This window comes from Sphaerodactylus townsendi, linkage group LG06 (assembly GCF_021028975.2).
Source record: "Sphaerodactylus townsendi isolate TG3544 linkage group LG06, MPM_Stown_v2.3, whole genome shotgun sequence".
NCBI lineage: Eukaryota > Metazoa > Chordata > Lepidosauria > Squamata > Sphaerodactylidae > Sphaerodactylus > Sphaerodactylus townsendi.
In genome coordinates this window covers 59,473,458-59,491,664 of record NC_059430.1, presented here as the reverse complement: position 1 = coordinate 59,491,664, position 18,207 = coordinate 59,473,458, and the positions used below count along the sequence as shown (strand labels likewise).

Sequence of the window (18,207 nt, the reverse complement as noted above, 5' to 3'; positions counted from 1 at the left end):
TCTCCTAGGCCTACTGCTGTCAACCATGGACCTAATCCAATGGGGTCGGGCCCATGCAAGACCTCTACAAACTATGCTATGTCCCTGGGCTCGGCAAATCATCCTAAAACGGGATCTGTCCCTGACAATATCACCTGCTGTCCGCCTCAGCCTGAAGTGGTGGATGGTCCCTCGCAACTTGGACAAGGGGAAGGTCTTCCTCGTGTCACACCCCATACATCTCTACACCGATGCCAGCCTCACGGATTGGGGGGCCACGCTGGGACAACTGTGGACCCAGGGCATCTGGACCGGTCCTGTAACCCATTTACCCATCAACGTGCTGGAGTTGAAGGCAATCTGCCTGGGACTAATGCACTTCAAGCCTCAGGTCCAGCGGAAACATGTCATAGTCCACACAGACAACGTATCCGCGAAATGCTACATAAACCACCAGGGCGGCTCGAGGTCCTCCCAACTTCGCCAAGCAGCTTCCAAACACCTAAAGTGGGCAGAGTTGAACCTGGCCTCCATCCGGGCCAAACACATCAAGGGCTCCCTCAACAAGGAAGCAGACTGGCTCAGCAGGTTGACTTTGAGGGAGGCCGAGTGGAAGCTGAATCCTCAGACCTTTTGTACCATTATCCAACGGTTTGGGAACCCCACGGCGGACCTCTTTGCATTGCCAGAGAATACCCAACTCCCTGTATTCCTCACAAGACTTCATCACCACCAAGCCCTGGCGACCGACGCTCTCTCAGCCCAGTGGCCAGACGGCCTCCTATACGCGTTCCCTCCCATCCCCCTCCTCCAGAAATTTCTTCACCGAGTACAACGGGAACGTCTACAAGTTATACTGGTGGCTCCTTTCTGGCCCAGGAGACCATGGTTTTCAGCATTACAAGAAATGTCCACCAGCCCCCCCTTCCATCTTCCAGTCACTCCAGACTTGCTGTCCCAAGGTCCCATCCACCATCCAAATCCAGGCTGGCTCAAATTGACCGCCTGGCTATTGAGTGGAAGAGGTTGATCAGGAAGGGCTACTCCAGATCAGTAGTCGATACCATCTTGGCTGCTCGTCGCAAATCAACCATTGGCATATACAACTCTTCCTGGAAGGCCTTCATTCGCTGGTGTAGACGCAAGTCCTTCGACCCAGAAAATCCCACCCTGCCTCCGATTTTGGACTTCCTATAACAGGGTTTTCAGGACGGATTGCATTGCACCACCCTGCATCGGCAGATGGCAGCTCTGAACACTGTGATTCATGAAATACAAGGGTTTCCAGTCTCCAGACACCCAGACGTACTCAAATTTTTGAAGGGAGTTCAACAGTCACAACCCCCTACTGTCCACCATTTCCCATCCTGGAGACTCCACATAGTCTTGGATGCTTTGACCCACTCCCCATTCGAGCCCATCCAATCAATCCACCTCCGTTGGCTACGAATGAAACTACTTTTCCGCATCGCAATAACATCTGCCAGGTGGGTCTCAGAAATTCGGGCATTATCCTCAAACCTCAATCTTTGTTTGTTCTTTCCTGACAAAGTGATTCTGAAACCAGACCCCTCGTTCAAACCCAAGGTGGCCACCTCCTTCCACATGCAGCAGGACTTAGTCCTACCAAACTTCTGCCCCAACCCCACCCACCCGAGAGAAAGGCTGTGGCACCATCTGGACATCCGCCGTTCTCTCAAAGCTTTTCTCATATGCATAGAAAGTATCAGAAAGTCTGAAATGCTGTTCATTAATATAGTACCTCCTAGAATGGGGGATCCCATGTCAACCGCTTCCATCAGTTCAAATATTAAAGCGTGTATTGTGGAGGCCCACCGAGCCAAAGGGGTCCCTGTCCCATCAGGCCTAACTGCCCATTCCACCCGCAGTGCGGCCACCAATGCAGCTTTGCTTAAACACGTTCCATTGGTGGAAATCTGTAGGGCCACCACCTGGGCAAACCCATCCTCCTTTGTGAGACATTATAGGCTGTCCTCCCTAGATGCCAGCCAGGCTTCCTTCGGCAGAAGGGTCCTGGAGCCTGTTATCGGGGATTAATGCTACCCCTCACTCTATTTGGGCTAACTGTCCTGAGATTCCTTAATAAGATGGATCTCCCTCCCATCCAGGAGAATCCACCCATTGGATACTTTCTACTCATGGGAAGGGGTCTCTCTCCCAAGTGGGGGTGGTAGGAGTCCATCTTGGCCCTCCCTACATAGCATTCCTGACCGATAATTCATGCTCCTACACTGTAAATTAAATTCACTCCGAGCCTACACTTAGATTCTTTGGTCAAAATTACTTGTTAGAGTTGTTCTTTCAGAGTTAGGAGGCCTTGAGTTCCTCCCCTTGTTATTTGTTATGACATGTTGTCTGGTGTTTTGTTACTATGATTGTTCTTTGTCTAGTTCTTCTTCCTCGGCTAATACAGATACTGGGGTTTTTTGGCGCCAACACCAGACAGGAAGTGACCAAAGTATCTTTCCTGCCTATCGGATCCAGTGCAGGGAACACCCCAACAAGATGGACTCCTACCACTGTCTCAACATCTTATCTGAGCAGAATTTGTTAGCTTCTTCCAACCAGCTAGTGCAGGGGTCAGCAACTTTTAACACCCAAAGAGCCATTTTGGACCCTTTTCCTACAGAAAATAAAACACTTTTTTACCTTTACGCTTTGTATAAACAATTATAATGTGTTGCTTATGAAATTCATGAAGTGCTACAGAGAAAATTATATTTTATTTATGTAAAGAACACATTTTGAACATTTTGAACTCTTAAAAAATAATAACAGACCTCCATGTCTGCCATGGAGGGTGGACTCGCCAGCCATATTCCTCACTGAGCATGGCCCCCGTCCTGGTCCCAAAAGCCACAGCTTCTGAGAATCTACCCCCAAATGTCCTGGGATTTGCCCCCCCGGGAGTTGGCAACCCGCGACAATCATGGCTGCGGATGATTCTGGCCTTCCTCCCTTCCACGATCTACAAGCTTGCCCTCCACTGTCTTACTCTGAAGTAAACCTTCCAAGATCCACGTGCAAGGCTTTCCCCATGCGCTCCTGCCCTCTTTGGCAACGCAGAAGCAAACAATTCCCACCCATCCCCGCCTCCCCATCAAACAGCCCCGACGAATGCAACCTTGCAGGGCTGCAGGAAATAACTCCTTTAAAACCTGACATCTTTCTCACCTACTCAGCCAGGCTGCCATCTGCCAGGAAAGCCCCTGGAGCTCAGCGGGGCTACTGGGGGGTCTGCAACCCAAGGTGGCGCTGCTGGGATCCCCCATGTGGTCCTGCCCCCCAAGAAGGACCCAGGGGAGGGGGAAATGAGGCCACCCAATGCAGGGTTGACCCCTGACCCCCCATATAAGGGGGGCGAACTGAGGTTAGGATTGCGCTGAAAATCTGCGCTGCAACTCCCTCCCGTTTCCCGCCCGCTGCTCACCTGTTCAAAAGGATTCACCAGTGGTGCTCCGCCCCTGCCCTGCGCCATCATCACTGGCATCAGCCAACCAGGCAGCTGGGACAGGGAAGCCGGAGGTGGCTTGGGATAGCCGTCTTGGGCTGCGCCTCTCTAGGAACGGGGACTCTTTCCCATTAACCCTTATGGCAACTCTCTGAAGGAGGCTGAGAGGACCCAAGCCATGTGGAGCCAAAGTACAGGGATGAAAGAGCCGCAGGTTGCAGATCCCTGAGCTAGTGGCTCCAGACTCACTTACTCATTGGGATCAGATGAAAAAGAGAAGTTGTGAAGGTGTCTGTGAAATGTTTAATGTTTGAGAACAGTGGTAAGGGCTACATTTATTGAAGTTGTCAGGTTTGAATGTATGTTTTATTTCTATACAGTTTCTATCCTGGACTTCCATAGAGAAGACCAGTAGTTTTTTAATGTAAATACTCACACAGAGTGGGTGCGCAAAAGATGGATTAATCTGTTATTCAGTTCTCTATGTCATTAGTGAGTCTGATTTTGCACTGGTGATATAGATGCAGTTTTAATTTGCTTTAAAGCTGTGTGTGGTGTTGCTTTGTTGGAATTTCTATTCTTAAAATATAACATTTATCTCAAAAATAATATTTTTTACTAATAGTTCTTACCATTTCTAGGCCACGTAAAAGACCTTTTAGACTTGGAAGAGCATGTCATCAAAAGGATCTACAGGAGATCGTTTGATCATTCTTTGTGCACTTAACCTGTAAAATAGATACAATGGATTACTTTGGAAGAATCCAAATGAAAAAATAAGAAGCAATAACTGGTTAACATGAAAAAATGGTTAACATTCACAGCTGCCAGCACAGTGCTTTGTCATCTGCATTTTGGTAAATGCAGAAGTAATCTGAAAAAATGAACAATCATAGTTTACATAATTATGAAGGTATTTTAAATCTTCAGGCCTGTAAATATTTTTGTGGAGAGGGGAGGATTTCTGTGCCATGGAAAGCTATTTATTTCCCACATTAATAATAATTTTCATTCTGTTCTTACTGCTACTTCATATCATCTGATCACTGAGACATAGCTCCCCCTCCCTAAATATCTGTAAAACAACTTCAGAGTACTAGTTCTGCAACTTAAAACTCTTTTATGGAGAAGAGGCAAGACATTGGTAGGTAGTTAATTTTTCTTGGTGTTTACATTGTTAATATATGCTCTGCACAGCCTGTAATTGTCTTCACTGTAGGTACCCTGAGAAGTTCTGTTGGTTCAAGACAAGTTGTTTCTTGCATGTCTGCTTCAAGTTAACCTTTCACACACTTGACATGCTCGAGGGAGGGGGCCACTGCACTTTGCTGAGGTGTAGGTGCAGTGGGTGGGATAGCTTTGTAGTTAATGTGACTGAGAAGGCAAGTGAATAAGTAATAAGAAATGAAGCAAGGTTAATTTTCCTGGAACACAGTTTGTGCTTGAGGTCTCAGCAGTTGGCATTTACTTGTTTGCAAACAGGCTGAAGTATCATTTTGAGCCAGCTATGAGACAGATGGGTTTTTCTGTAGCTGTCTTCAAATATAGGCTGAAGTAGAAATTGGTATGGTAAGTGCATCATCTTCAGTGATCTAGGTAAGCTTTAAAGCATCTGCTGCTTTTCTAGGAACGCCACCTCTAGAAAGGCTGTAATAAAAGTAACTGCCATTAGTGGCAGTTAGGGTCGAAGGCAGAAGTGTTCCTCCCATTGGGCAAAGTGGGCAGCTGCCCAGGACGCAAAAACTGCAGGTTCGTTTGTGGATTTTTTTGTATTTTCAGTGTTTTTCTGTTTTTGGCCTGCAGAGGGCGCAGTTTTTAGGCTAGCAGCACCAAAGTTTCAGGGATTTTTTGGGAAACTCTCCTGATGATATGACCCGGTTTGGGGAGGTTTGGTTTAGGGAGTCCAAAGTTATAGACTCGCAAAGGGAGTGCCCCATCCCCCATTGTTTCCAATGGGAGCTAATAGGAGAGGGGGCTACACCTTTGAGGGTCCATAACTTTGGAACCTCTGAACCAAACTTCACCAAACCTGGGTGGTATCATCGGTAGGGTCTCATGAAGATACTCTGAAATTTTGGTGCTGCTATCTTAATAATTGTACCCCTGACAGCAGGCACCCCCGAAATTTCCCCAGATTTTCCTTTTAAATCCACCCCCTTCCTGCCAATGCTTGTTTTCTTTCTTTCTTTTATTCTCTCAATGCCTAATAAAGATGGTTGTTGTTGTTGTTGTTGTTATTGTTGTTATTATTATTATTAAATCCACCCCCTCTGGCATGGATTTAAAGGGAGAATCTGAGGTCCCCAGTTTAAGCATTGAAAGTGATGCTGTTTCAGGGTGGGGGATAATCCACCCCAAAACAGCATCACTTTCAATGTTGTTTAAACTGGGGACCTCAGATTCTCCCTTTCAGGTGGATTTAAAAGGAGAATCTGGGCTCCCTAGTTTAAACACCATTGAAAATGATGCTGTTTGGGGGTGGATTCCAGCCTCACTTGTTTAAACTAGGGAGCCCAGGTTCTCCTTTTAAATCCACCTTATAGGGTGGGGTCCCCAGTTTAAATAACATGGAAAGTGATGCTGTTTCCCTCAATTGGGCGGACTGGATACAACACCATAAAATGTTTTCATAGCAGTAATAAAACATTTTGAAAGCATTTTGAAAATGTTTTCCAAAAATTGTTTCTGCTGTGTGGCATGGCCCATTGCTGTGTTCAGAATTGTGAGTTGGGGGATGTTCTATAATGTGATGGTGACTTTGAAACAACCTGGTGGAAAAATCATTGTTTGGTCATGGTTGGAGAGGGTGGCCGCCCATGGGTGGTGGTGGTGGTGCATCAAACTCAGGTTTTGTCCAGGGCTCCAGTTTGCCCAGGTTCGCCACTGGTCGAAGGTGAAGGGTTACTGTCATATGCAGTAAGATTAACTCGATCAGTGGTAAGAGAACAGGTGACTTGTTGCTGTCTGCCTCTTTTTCTCTTTGGTAAGAGTTTAAGTGAAAGAAAACTTTAAATCTGTCACTACTTCCTCCATTTTGCTCCAAGTAGCTATCTCTACAATAACAATTGTATCTCTGACTCAGTAGTAATGTTGACATGTTTCAGTCACACCCAATTCTAATTACTGCCTGCTTGCTTTCCCTACAATAGTATTAGCTGTCAAGGTGAGTATGTCAGTACTGTAAACTATTAATACAGCCCCCCCGCCCCCCGCGTGGAGATTACCTCTTGATAGGTAAGTAGAATATTCCCTAAATGGTTTTTAAAACATTTCACGTTTTTAAAAATGCAAATACATCAAAAGCAAAATGTTTGTGATCGGTGTCTCAGCTATCTGCATCTTTTCTGACAATGTTCCCATGTTTTAACAACTGTAAGACAAAACAGAAACTTCTATTAGGTGGTGCTTAGTAATGAAATTTTTTCCAACATGTCTTGGATCTTGTGAAACTTGTACTTTGGATTTCAAGTGCACATATTGCCCCCCTTGTGGAGCTTGGCTGTGGTGGCTTAAGTGTGTGTGTCTCTTCCAGCTGCCCTCCTCCCATGTTGCCCCTTCCCAGCAAGATCCAAGGAAATGCTGTCTTCTGAAGCCTTGGCTGGACATTTTCTGCAGTGCCTTCAAGGTGGGCTATACAGGATGGAGCAAAGATAGCAGCAGTTTGAGGTAAGACAGATCCAAGGTCGCAGCAGACATGGAGGGAGACATGCATGCCTTTCAAATTGTTATTATCCCATATGCTTTATATTGCAGCATACAAGGTGGCACCTTCCCCTGTCTTTGATATTCCAAAGGCAGTGGCAGATATCAGTGCATTTCTGCTGTTGTCTTCTCTTGATTTGCCAGCCTCTGCTGTCCTGGTTCTCCATGCTTGCTTTCTTTAAAGCAAACAAGCTTAACCTGTCATGCAGCTACTTGTTATGAAATGTAATACATCTCTGGCTACGTGGTACATGTCACTGGAAGTTGCATGCATAGGGAAGTTTGCAAATCACCCAGGAGTGACTCAAACAAGTCAGTCAAACAATCCAGATGAAGCTGAGTTCAGTGGGACATACCATTAGCCAGGGGTGAACAAGTCGTGAGTTATTTAAATACAGCTGGACCTTGGATTGGAACTAAAGAGGGCTAACATTATGTGCTAGAGGCGTGCCTCCCATTAAGTAAAGCAAGCAGCTGCCCAGGGCGCCATCTTGTGGTGGGCGACAAAAATGCAGGTTTGTTTGTGGGGGATTTTGTATTTTCAGATTTTTTTTCCATTTTTGGACTTCAGGGGGTGCAGATTTTAGGCTAGCAGCACCAAAATTTCAGAGATTTTTTTGGGAGACTCTCCTGATGATATGACCTGAGTTTGGTGAGGTTTGGTTTAGGGCCGTGGTGGCGAACCTTTGGCACTCCAGATGTTATGGACTACAATTCCCAGCAGCCCCTGCCAGCATGGCCAATTGGCCATGCTGGAAGGGGCTGATGGGAATTATAGTCCATAACATCTGGAGTGCCAAAGGTTCGCCACCACTGGTTTAGGGAGTCCAAAGTTATGGACTCCCAAAGGGAGTGCCCCCATCCCCCATTGTTTCCAATGGGAGCTAATAGGAGATGGGGGCTACACCTTTGAGGGTCCATAACTTTGGAACCCCTGAATCAAACTTCACCAAACTTGGGTGGTATCATCTGTAGGGTCTCACGAAGATTCTCTGAAATTGTGGTGCTGCTATCTTAATAATTGCACCCCTGACAGCAGGCATCCCCTAAATTTCCCCAGATTCTCTTTTTAAATCCACTCCCTTCCTGCCAATGCTTGTTTTCTTTCTTTCTTTTATTCTCTCAATGCCTAATAAAGATGATGATGATGATGATGATGATGATGATTATTTGTTGTTGTTGTTGTTGTTGTTGTTGTAGATTTCACGGCTGTCAGATCTTTATCTGGTTGTTGGCCTTCATTACAATTCAAGCCTCACCCAGAGGCCTAGGCAGTTGTAATGTATCGGCGTAGTATTTGTGCGGATCCCAGCAGGGCTGCCTTTTGAATTTGACAGATGTTAATTTTGTCAATTCGAAGATGTTTCAAGTGCTGCCCTAGTGTTTTTGGGATGGCGCCCAGCATGCCGATTACCACTGGGCCGACCTCAACTGGTTTGTGCCATAGACGCTGAAGCTCGATTTTCCAATCGCACTATCTAGTGACCTTCTTGTGTTGTTTTTCAATGACCTTGCTGTCACCAGGGACTGCTATGTTGATGATGGTCACTTTCTTGTCCTTGATCACGATGATGTCTGGTGTATTGTGTTTCAACACTTTGTCCGTTTGGATTCGAAAGTCCCACAGGATCTTGACTTTCTCATTTTCCATTACTTTTTCCGGACAATGTTCCCACCAGTTCTTATGTTGTAATTCTTGCATAAATTCCAGTGGATCATCTTGGCCACTGAGCTGGTAGTCTCTGTTTGTACTCAGTCTGGGCAATCTTTTTGTAGCAGCTGAGGACATGATCTACAGTTTCATCAGCTTCTTTGCACAATCTGCATTTTGCATCACCTGAGGATTTTTCGATTATCATCATCATCATCAAATCCACCCCCCTTTGGCATGGATTTAAAGGGAGAATCCGAGGTCCCCAGTTTTAACATGGAAAGGGATGTTGTTTCAGGGTGGGAGAGAATCCACCCCAAAATAGCATCACTTTCAATGTTGTTTAAACTGGGGACCCCAGATTCTCCCTTTCAGGTGGATTTAAAAGGAGAATCTGGGCTCCCTAGTTTAAACACCATTGAAAATGATGCTGTTTGGGGGTGGATTCCAGCCTCACTTGTTTAAACTAGGGAGCCCAGGTTCTCCTTTTAAATCCACCTTATAGGGTGGGGTCCCCAGTTTAAATAACATGGAAAGTGATGCTGTTTCCCTCAATTGGGCGGACTAGATACAACACCATAAAATGTTTTCATAGCAGTAATAAAACATTTTGAAAGCATTTTGAAAATGTTTTCCAAAAATTATTTCTGCTGTGTGGCATGGCCCATTGCTGTGTTCAGATTTGTGAGTTGGGGGATGTTCTATAATGTGATGGTGACTTTGAAACAACCTGGTGGAAAAATCATTGTTTGGTCATGGTTGGAGAGGGTGGCCGCCCATGGGTGGTGGTGGTGGTGCATCAAACTCAGGTTTTGTCCAGGGCTCCAGTTTGCCTAGGTATGCCTCTGATGAAATGTGTGACATCAACCCATGTTATCATCCTGTCTTGTTCAAGGTTTATGCTGTTGGGGGTTTAGCAAAACTTCTTCTACTTAAGAGGGACAACAGACAAGAAGCCCTTACAAAAGCCCAAAATATATTGTCAAACTACAAGAAGTGTTCCCAGTAATCGTATATGTTAACAAGTGTACCTAATTACTTAAACTAATATTAGAGAAATCAAATAATCTTTTGAACAAAAGTTGCATTCTCTTTAAAGAAATCCAAAGCAGTAATGAACCCCACATACATTTCTAAAACCAAGTATTGTTTTTATGGTTATATTTGCCAAGTATGTAGAAAGGAATTGCAAGTAAAACATAAATAATCCTAGGTATAATATTTTGAGTGTATTTATTTTGCCCCATAAAGACAAATTTAAAGTTACGTTAGCAGTAAGCTTGTTAAAATTTAGAATAATCTTATCTTTAGGAATCAGTATTCCAAGGCAAACGAAGACATTTGGGCACCACTAATAATATCCATCGGTAAATGCATTCCATGATATATTGTCCCAGTGGCATCAACTGAGATTTTGCCCAATTAGTTGAATATCTAGACAAGTCTCTGAAAGTATTTATCATAGTTGTTAATGCAGGAATGGAGGATTCCAAAAAAAGAATAGATGATCAGCTGCATAAAGTATAATTTTAAATTTCAAGGAGTTATGTACAAGACCATAAATATTTTTTTCTGATGGCACAAGCCAGAGGTTTCAGCCGAAGAACAAAAAAAAGAGGAGAAAGAAGCCAGCTCTGTGTAGTACACCTTTCAAGAGGGAATGATTCAAAAATAATGCTATTATTCAGCATCCTGGATCTGGGAGATGAATAGAGAATTTTAATTCATGATTTAGTCAGTGTAGCAAAGGTATATTTCCAGTATATTTTTGTCAAAAGCCTTTTCAGCATCTAGTGAAGGAATGGCAACTTGATCAGGTGTTTTATTATTTAAAGCAATCAAATCACTGACCATCCTAAGATTTTTATCAGAGTCTTGCTTACCTTGTATAAATCCAGTTTCTTAACAGACACCTGCTAAGTACATGGAGTTTGTTCTGCTGGCTGTGGGTGCAGCCCAAGCTAAGGTCCCGCTTCACTTTACTAAAACAGTGTTTCTCAAATGGGAGCTTGCAGAAAGTTTTGCGGAGCTAAGCATAATGGTCTGTGTCCAACCATGGAGTTTTTGTGTTCCTTTCCACTCCCATGGCTTCTTCCAGCCCCTGGAAGAAAAATCTCTGAGGTTGCAGAACCTGTGCAGCAGAATAGTATTGCAGAAAGGAAGGATTCAGCTTTTTCTTCATGCAGGTCCTGTGAACCCCCAGAATGACTCACAGGAGTCAGAAAGGGCTGTCTTAAAAGAGAGGGAAAGCAGAAAATCGGTTTTCAGTAGATAAATGAACAGGGTAATAGGTATACAAACAAGGATTTCTGAACTGTAGGTCTTACTCCACTGTAAAGGAGAAGAGGGGTTCTGATGGCACAGTCAGAGTGCATGTGCTGGAAAGGGGTTGTATGTACATGAGTGAGCAATACTATGGGGGGAGGAGGGAATCTGGAGATGAGTGGACAGGAAATGGAGCTGTATGAGCTACAAGAGCTAGACAAGTGTACCGAAGAAGCGTAGTACATGTTAAAGCTCTTTGTGCTGCTTTTTTAAGGTGGTAAACCCCAGTAGCTGAACTGTGAAGTCAGATCAAGTGAATTGTATTGTTCCCGGTAACTTACAAAGGAATTGAAATATTGTTCTTGCTTTGATGCATACAAATGTGACAAGAGTGGCATTGCAAAAAGTCAAGAAGAGGATACTTGATATAAGAGAGTATTGGTACGCCACTGTTGGTCTAGGATTTGGTTTCAAGTTTGGTTTAACTTTTAATGGTGGACAGATTAATCAAACTTTCTAATAGGGTAGGTTAGTAATTCCCAAACTGGGTGCTGCAACAAATATTATGCCAATAATAACCTAATAGCAGTGATTATCGTATCATTCCTGACACTGAAGCCACCCACAGTGTGTCTACACAATTCCATTATTCTGGCCTCTGTTTTCTTCAGGTCACTTGACTGAGGGGCAAGTTGTCTTTCTCGTTTGAACTGGAATGTATAGCTCCAATCACTTCCAGTTCAGAGCCCTTGTAGAATTGTCTTCAAATGTGGCATGCCAAAAATGTAGAAGACAAATGAGGAATCCCATCTCCCCCACTTCCCACTCATCTTCCGGCCTGACTGCAGCAGGGCTCCACTGCTGCTGCAGATGGGCCCACCAGCAGTGCCTGGATTCTGCTCCTGTAGTGAACCACCTGACACTGCTGTAGTGAACCACTACTGGGGGTCAGAGACAGGTGTTCTATTCCTGGCTGGGCCAGCGGGGGACAGTAGAAGACATCAGTTCCTGTGTGTGGCTTGGAGGGTTGCGAGAGACTATTCTCATCTGATAGAACTAATATTTTAGTTGCCAGCAAGGACCAACTTTAAATGGACCAGCTGTCTGTATCAGCAGCATAGGGTTGCCAGGGTAACAGTGGCTGTTTAAAGAAGAATGTAGCTGAGAGGGCAAGTTTTTGATTGTGAGCTGAGAGAAGGAATTTAGTGTTATCCTGCATCAGCCTCCCTAATCATGCACGCTCAAGCACTCAAAACTATGTGGGCAATGTGTAGCAATGGACAATTCTGTTGAAGCTTGTGTGGGGCTTCCAATTACTTCATTTTCTTAGGAGCCAAACCACTTAGAGCATTCTACAATAACTCTTTTTCTGATTTTGAGACATAGTGTGACAGCCTTACTGCTGTATTTGAAGGGGTGATGAACAACTGCAGAGATGATAGATACCTTCAACTTCAGGATTTTCATGATTTGCATTTCATATTGAAAAGGAACATTCAATCCCATCTTCAGATAACATTCTAACAGTGTCATCCTAAGCAGAGTGACACCCTTCCAAGTCCGTAAAAGTTGGTACACTCAGGGCATAACTCTACTTTCGATGGCATTGTACATCTAGATATATTTAGCTCTGTGCACATTGCCATTCCAGTTTTCCAAATTACTTAATGTCTAAATGATTAATGACAAGTTAGAGAAGCTTGAAGATGGATACTTGACCCATTTGGTTTTTGTAATAAAGTGAGAGTAAATCTAACCTTATCAAGGTTGTAATGAATTCAGGATACAGTTTAGGGTTGCCAAGTGATCCAATAAAATAATAAACTTGTGTGTTTATTCCTGTATTCAAGCTTGAAAGCAAGAGTGTTGGGAGGATATAATGACTTGCTCATGGGGATAGGCGCAGAGAGTTGCTGGTAATTAAATAAAATTGAGTTTTCAAAATATATGTCTTTATGATGGGGTTAATCATATCAGTGAAGTATTTATGAATCTAATTCATATTGGAAAGGTATCTTGGATGGCAAACTAAGGAATCTAGGAAGGCAGTCAGTGACTGCTTCTGTCTTAAAGTCAGTTAAGACTGAAGAAACAACAGTGTACGTAATCATTGAGTAGGTAGGGTGTAGAAGAAATAAAATACAATTTCTGTTGAGTTTGTAGATCAGGTGTTGCTACAAAATGGTTTGGATTCTACCTACCTTTTCAGTGGCGCAAAGACTTTTGCCAACTCGATCTCCTATGGGAGACCTCCAATTACCCTTAAGTTATTCCTGGGAGTCCCCCATCCCTCAGGTGCTGTATTGGAGGGAGTGCTTTAGGCTACTGCAGATATTAAACAAATGTTGCCATCTGCACATCTTGCGGAATCTTTTGTTGCTGATGCTGTAACTATGTTAGATGTAGGCATGTAAAACCATGCTTCCGTAGCTGAAGAGAATACTATATTAACAGACGGATCTAGGGGAGGAAAACTCAGTAGCAGAGCATCTGCTTGGCATGTAGAAGGTCCCAAGTTCGGTCCCCAGCATCTCCACTTAGAAGGGTCAGGTAATAGGTGTGTGTCAGACTTCTTCCTGGAAGGTTGCTGCCGGTCAGAATAGACCAGGGGTCTGCAACCTGTGGCTCTCCAGTGGTGGGGGGGGGGGGGGGTGGGGGGGGGGGGGGGTGGGGGGGGGGGGGGGTGGGGGGGGGGGGGGGTGGGGGGGGGGGGGGGTGGGGGGGGGGGGGGGTGGGGGGGGGGGGGGGTGGGGGGGGGGGGGGGTGGGGGGGGGGGGGGGTGGGGGGGGGGGGGGGTGGGGGGGGGGGGGGGTGGGGGGGGGGGGGGGTGGGGGGGGGGGGGGGTGGGGGGGGGGGGGGGTGGGGGGGGGGGGGGGTGGGGGGGGGGGGGGGTGGGGGGGGGGGGGGGTGGGGGGGGGGGGGGGTGGGGGGGGGGGGGGGTGGGGGGGGGGGGGGGTGGGGGGGGGGGGGGGTGGGGGGGGGGGGGGGTGGGGGGGGGGGGGGGTGGGGGGGGGGGGGGGTGGGGGGGGGGGGGGGTGGGGGGGGGGGGGGGTGGGGGGGGGGGGGGGTGGGGGGGGGGGGGGGTGGGGGGGGGGGGGGGTGGGGGGGGGGGGGGGTGGGGGGGGGGGGGGGTGGGGGGGGGGGGGGGTGGGGGGGGGGGGGGGTGGGGGGGGGGGGGGGTGGGGGGGGGGGGGGGTGGGGGGGGGGGGGGGTGGGGGGGGGGGGGGGTGGGGGGGGGGGGGGGTGGGGGGGGGGGGGGGTGGGGGGGGGGGGGGGTGGGGGGGGGGGGGGGTGGGGGGGGGGGGGGGTGGGGGGGGGGGGGGGTGGGGGGGGGGGGGGGTGGGGGGGGGGGGGGGTGGGGGGGGGGGGGGGTGGGGGGGGGGGGGGGTGGGGGGGGGGGGGGGTGGGGGGGGGGGGGGGTGGGGGGGGGGGGGGGTGGGGGGGGGGGGGGGTGGGGGGGGGGGGGGGTGGGGGGGGGGGGGGGTGGGGGGGGGGGGGGGTGGGGGGGGGGGGGGGTGGGGGGGGGGGGGGGTGGGGGGGGGGGGGGGTGGGGGGGGGGGGGGGTGGGGGGGGGGGGGGGTGGGGGGGGGGGGGGGTGGGGGGGGGGGGGGGTGGGGGGGGGGGGGGGTGGGGGGGGGGGGGGGTGGGGGGGGGGGGGGGTGGGGGGGGGGGGGGGTGGGGGGGGGGGGGGGTGGGGGGGGGGGGGGGTGGGGGGGGGGGGGGGTGGGGGGGGGGGGGGGTGGGGGGGGGGGGGGGTGGGGGGGGGGGGGGGTGGGGGGGGGGGGGGGTGGGGGGGGGGGGGGGTGGGGGGGGGGGGGGGTGGGGGGGGGGGGGGGTGGGGGGGGGGGGGGGTGGGGGGGGGGGGGGGTGGGGGGGGGGGGGGGTGGGGGGGGGGGGGGGTGGGGGGGGGGGGGGGTGGGGGGGGGGGGGGGTGGGGGGGGGGGGGGGTGGGGGGGGGGGGGGGTGGGGGGGGGGGGGGGTGGGGGGGGGGGGGGGTGGGGGGGGGGGGGGGTGGGGGGGGGGGGGGGTGGGGGGGGGGGGGGGTGGGGGGGGGGGGGGGTGGGGGGGGGGGGGGGTGGGGGGGGGGGGGGGTGGGGGGGGGGGGGGGTGGGGGGGGGGGGGGGTGGGGGGGGGGGGGGGTGGGGGGGGGGGGGGGTGGGGGGGGGGGGGGGTGGGGGGGGGGGGGGGTGGGGGGGGGGGGGGGTGGGGGGGGGGGGGGGTGGGGGGGGGGGGGGGTGGGGGGGGGGGGGGGTGGGGGGGGGGGGGGGTGGGGGGGGGGGGGGGTGGGGGGGGGGGGGGGTGGGGGGGGGGGGGGGTGGGGGGGGGGGGGGGTGGGGGGGGGGGGGGGTGGGGGGGGGGGGGGGTGGGGGGGGGGGGGGGTGGGGGGGGGGGGGGGTGGGGGGGGGGGGGGGTGGGGGGGGGGGGGGGTGGGGGGGGGGGGGGGTGGGGGGGGGGGGGGGTGGGGGGGGGGGGGGGTGGGGGGGGGGGGGGGTGGGGGGGGGGGGGGGTGGGGGGGGGGGGGGGTGGGGGGGGGGGGGGGTGGGGGGGGGGGGGGGTGGGGGGGGGGGGGGGTGGGGGGGGGGGGGGGTGGGGGGGGGGGGGGGTGGGGGGGGGGGGGGGTGGGGGGGGGGGGGGGTGGGGGGGGGGGGGGGTGGGGGGGGGGGGGGGTGGGGGGGGGGGGGGGTGGGGGGGGGGGGGGGTGGGGGGGGGGGGGGGTGGGGGGGGGGGGGGGTGGGGGGGGGGGGGGGTGGGGGGGGGGGGGGGTGGGGGGGGGGGGGGGTGGGGGGGGGGGGGGGTGGGGGGGGGGGGGGGTGGGGGGGGGGGGGGGTGGGGGGGGGGGGGGGTGGGGGGGGGGGGGGGTGGGGGGGGGGGGGGGTGGGGGGGGGGGGGGGTGGGGGGGGGGGGGGGTGGGGGGGGGGGGGGGTGGGGGGGGGGGGGGGTGGGGGGGGGGGGGGGTGGGGGGGGGGGGGGGTGGGGGGGGGGGGGGGTGGGGGGGGGGGGGGGTGGGGGGGGGGGGGGGTGGGGGGGGGGGGGGGTGGGGGGGGGGGGGGGTGGGGGGGGGGGGGGGTGGGGGGGGGGGGGGGTGGGGGGGGGGGGGGGTGGGGGGGGGGGGGGGTGGGGGGGGGGGGGGGTGGGGGGGGGGGGGGGTGGGGGGGGGGGGGGGTGGGGGGGGGGGGGGGTGGGGGGGGGGGGGGGTGGGGGGGGGGGGGGGTGGGGGGGGGGGGGGGTGGGGGGGGGGGGGGGTGGGGGGGGGGGGGGGTGGGGGGGGGGGGGGGTGGGGGGGGGGGGGGGTGGGGGGGGGGGGGGGTGGGGGGGGGGGGGGGTGGGGGGGGGGGGGGGTGGGGGGGGGGGGGGGTGGGGGGGGGGGGGGGTGGGGGGGGGGGGGGGTGGGGGGGGGGGGGGGTGGGGGGGGGGGGGGGTGGGGGGGGGGGGGGGTGGGGGGGGGGGGGGGTGGGGGGGGGGGGGGGTGGGGGGGGGGGGGGGTGGGGGGGGGGGGGGGTGGGGGGGGGGGGGGGTGGGGGGGGGGGGGGGTGGGGGGGGGGGGGGGTGGGGGGGGGGGGGGGTGGGGGGGGGGGGGGGTGGGGGGGGGGGGGGGTGGGGGGGGGGGGGGGTGGGGGGGGGGGGGGGTGGGGGGGGGGGGGGGTGGGGGGGGGGGGGGGTGGGGGGGGGGGGGGGTGGGGGGGGGGGGGGGTGGGGGGGGGGGGGGGTGGGGGGGGGGGGGGGTGGGGGGGGGGGGGGGTGGGGGGGGGGGGGGGTGGGGGGGGGGGGGGGTGGGGGGGGGGGGGGGTGGGGGGGGGGGGGGGTGGGGGGGGGGGGGGGTGGGGGGGGGGGGGGGTGGGGGGGGGGGGGGGTGGGGGGGGGGGGGGGTGGGGGGGGGGGGGGGTGGGGGGGGGGGGGGGTGGGGGGGGGGGGGGGTGGGGGGGGGGGGGGGTGGGGGGGGGGGGGGGTGGGGGGGGGGGGGGGTGGGGGGGGGGGGGGGTGGGGGGGGGGGGGGGTGGGGGGGGGGGGGGGTGGGGGGGGGGGGGGGTGGGGGGGGGGGGGGGTGGGGGGGGGGGGGGGTGGGGGGGGGGGGGGGTGGGGGGGGGGGGGGGTGGGGGGGGGGGGGGGTGGGGGGGGGGGGGGGTGGGGGGGGGGGGGGGTGGGGGGGGGGGGGGGTGGGGGGGGGGGGGGGTGGGGGGGGGGGGGGGTGGGGGGGGGGGGGGGTGGGGGGGGGGGGGGGTGGGGGGGGGGGGGGGTGGGGGGGGGGGGGGGTGGGGGGGGGGGGGGGTGGGGGGGGGGGGGGGTGGGGGGGGGGGGGGGTGGGGGGGGGGGGGGGTGGGGGGGGGGGGGGGTGGGGGGGGGGGGGGGTGGGGGGGGGGGGGGGTGGGGGGGGGGGGGGGTGGGGGGGGGGGGGGGTGGGGGGGGGGGGGGGTGGGGGGGGGGGGGGGTGGGGGGGGGGGGGGGTGGGGGGGGGGGGGGGTGGGGGGGGGGGGGGGTGGGGGGGGGGGGGGGTGGGGGGGGGGGGGGGTGGGGGGGGGGGGGGGTGGGGGGGGGGGGGGGTGGGGGGGGGGGGGGGTGGGGGGGGGGGGGGGTGGGGGGGGGGGGGGGTGGGGGGGGGGGGGGGTGGGGGGGGGGGGGGGTGGGGGGGGGGGGGGGTGGGGGGGGGGGGGGGTGGGGGGGGGGGGGGGTGGGGGGGGGGGGGGGTGGGGGGGGGGGGGGGTGGGGGGGGGGGGGGGTGGGGGGGGGGGGGGGTGGGGGGGGGGGGGGGTGGGGGGGGGGGGGGGTGGGGGGGGGGGGGGGTGGGGGGGGGGGGGGGTGGGGGGGGGGGGGGGTGGGGGGGGGGGGGGGTGGGGGGGGGGGGGGGTGGGGGGGGGGGGGGGTGGGGGGGGGGGGGGGTGGGGGGGGGGGGGGGTGGGGGGGGGGGGGGGTGGGGGGGGGGGGGGGTGGGGGGGGGGGGGGGTGGGGGGGGGGGGGGGTGGGGGGGGGGGGGGGTGGGGGGGGGGGGGGGTGGGGGGGGGGGGGGGTGGGGGGGGGGGGGGGTGGGGGGGGGGGGGGGTGGGGGGGGGGGGGGGTGGGGGGGGGGGGGGGTGGGGGGGGGGGGGGGTGGGGGGGGGGGGGGGTGGGGGGGGGGGGGGGTGGGGGGGGGGGGGGGTGGGGG

At 56.4% G+C, this 18,207-nt stretch overlaps 1 protein-coding gene across 1 annotated transcript in view; it reads left to right on the top strand.

Moving 5' to 3' along the window:
- The window catches only part of FRS2 (fibroblast growth factor receptor substrate 2), a 67,202-nt gene that overhangs the window by 15,844 nt on the left and 33,151 nt on the right, over positions 1-18,207 (top strand). The gene's annotated exons all lie outside the window — the stretch shown is intronic.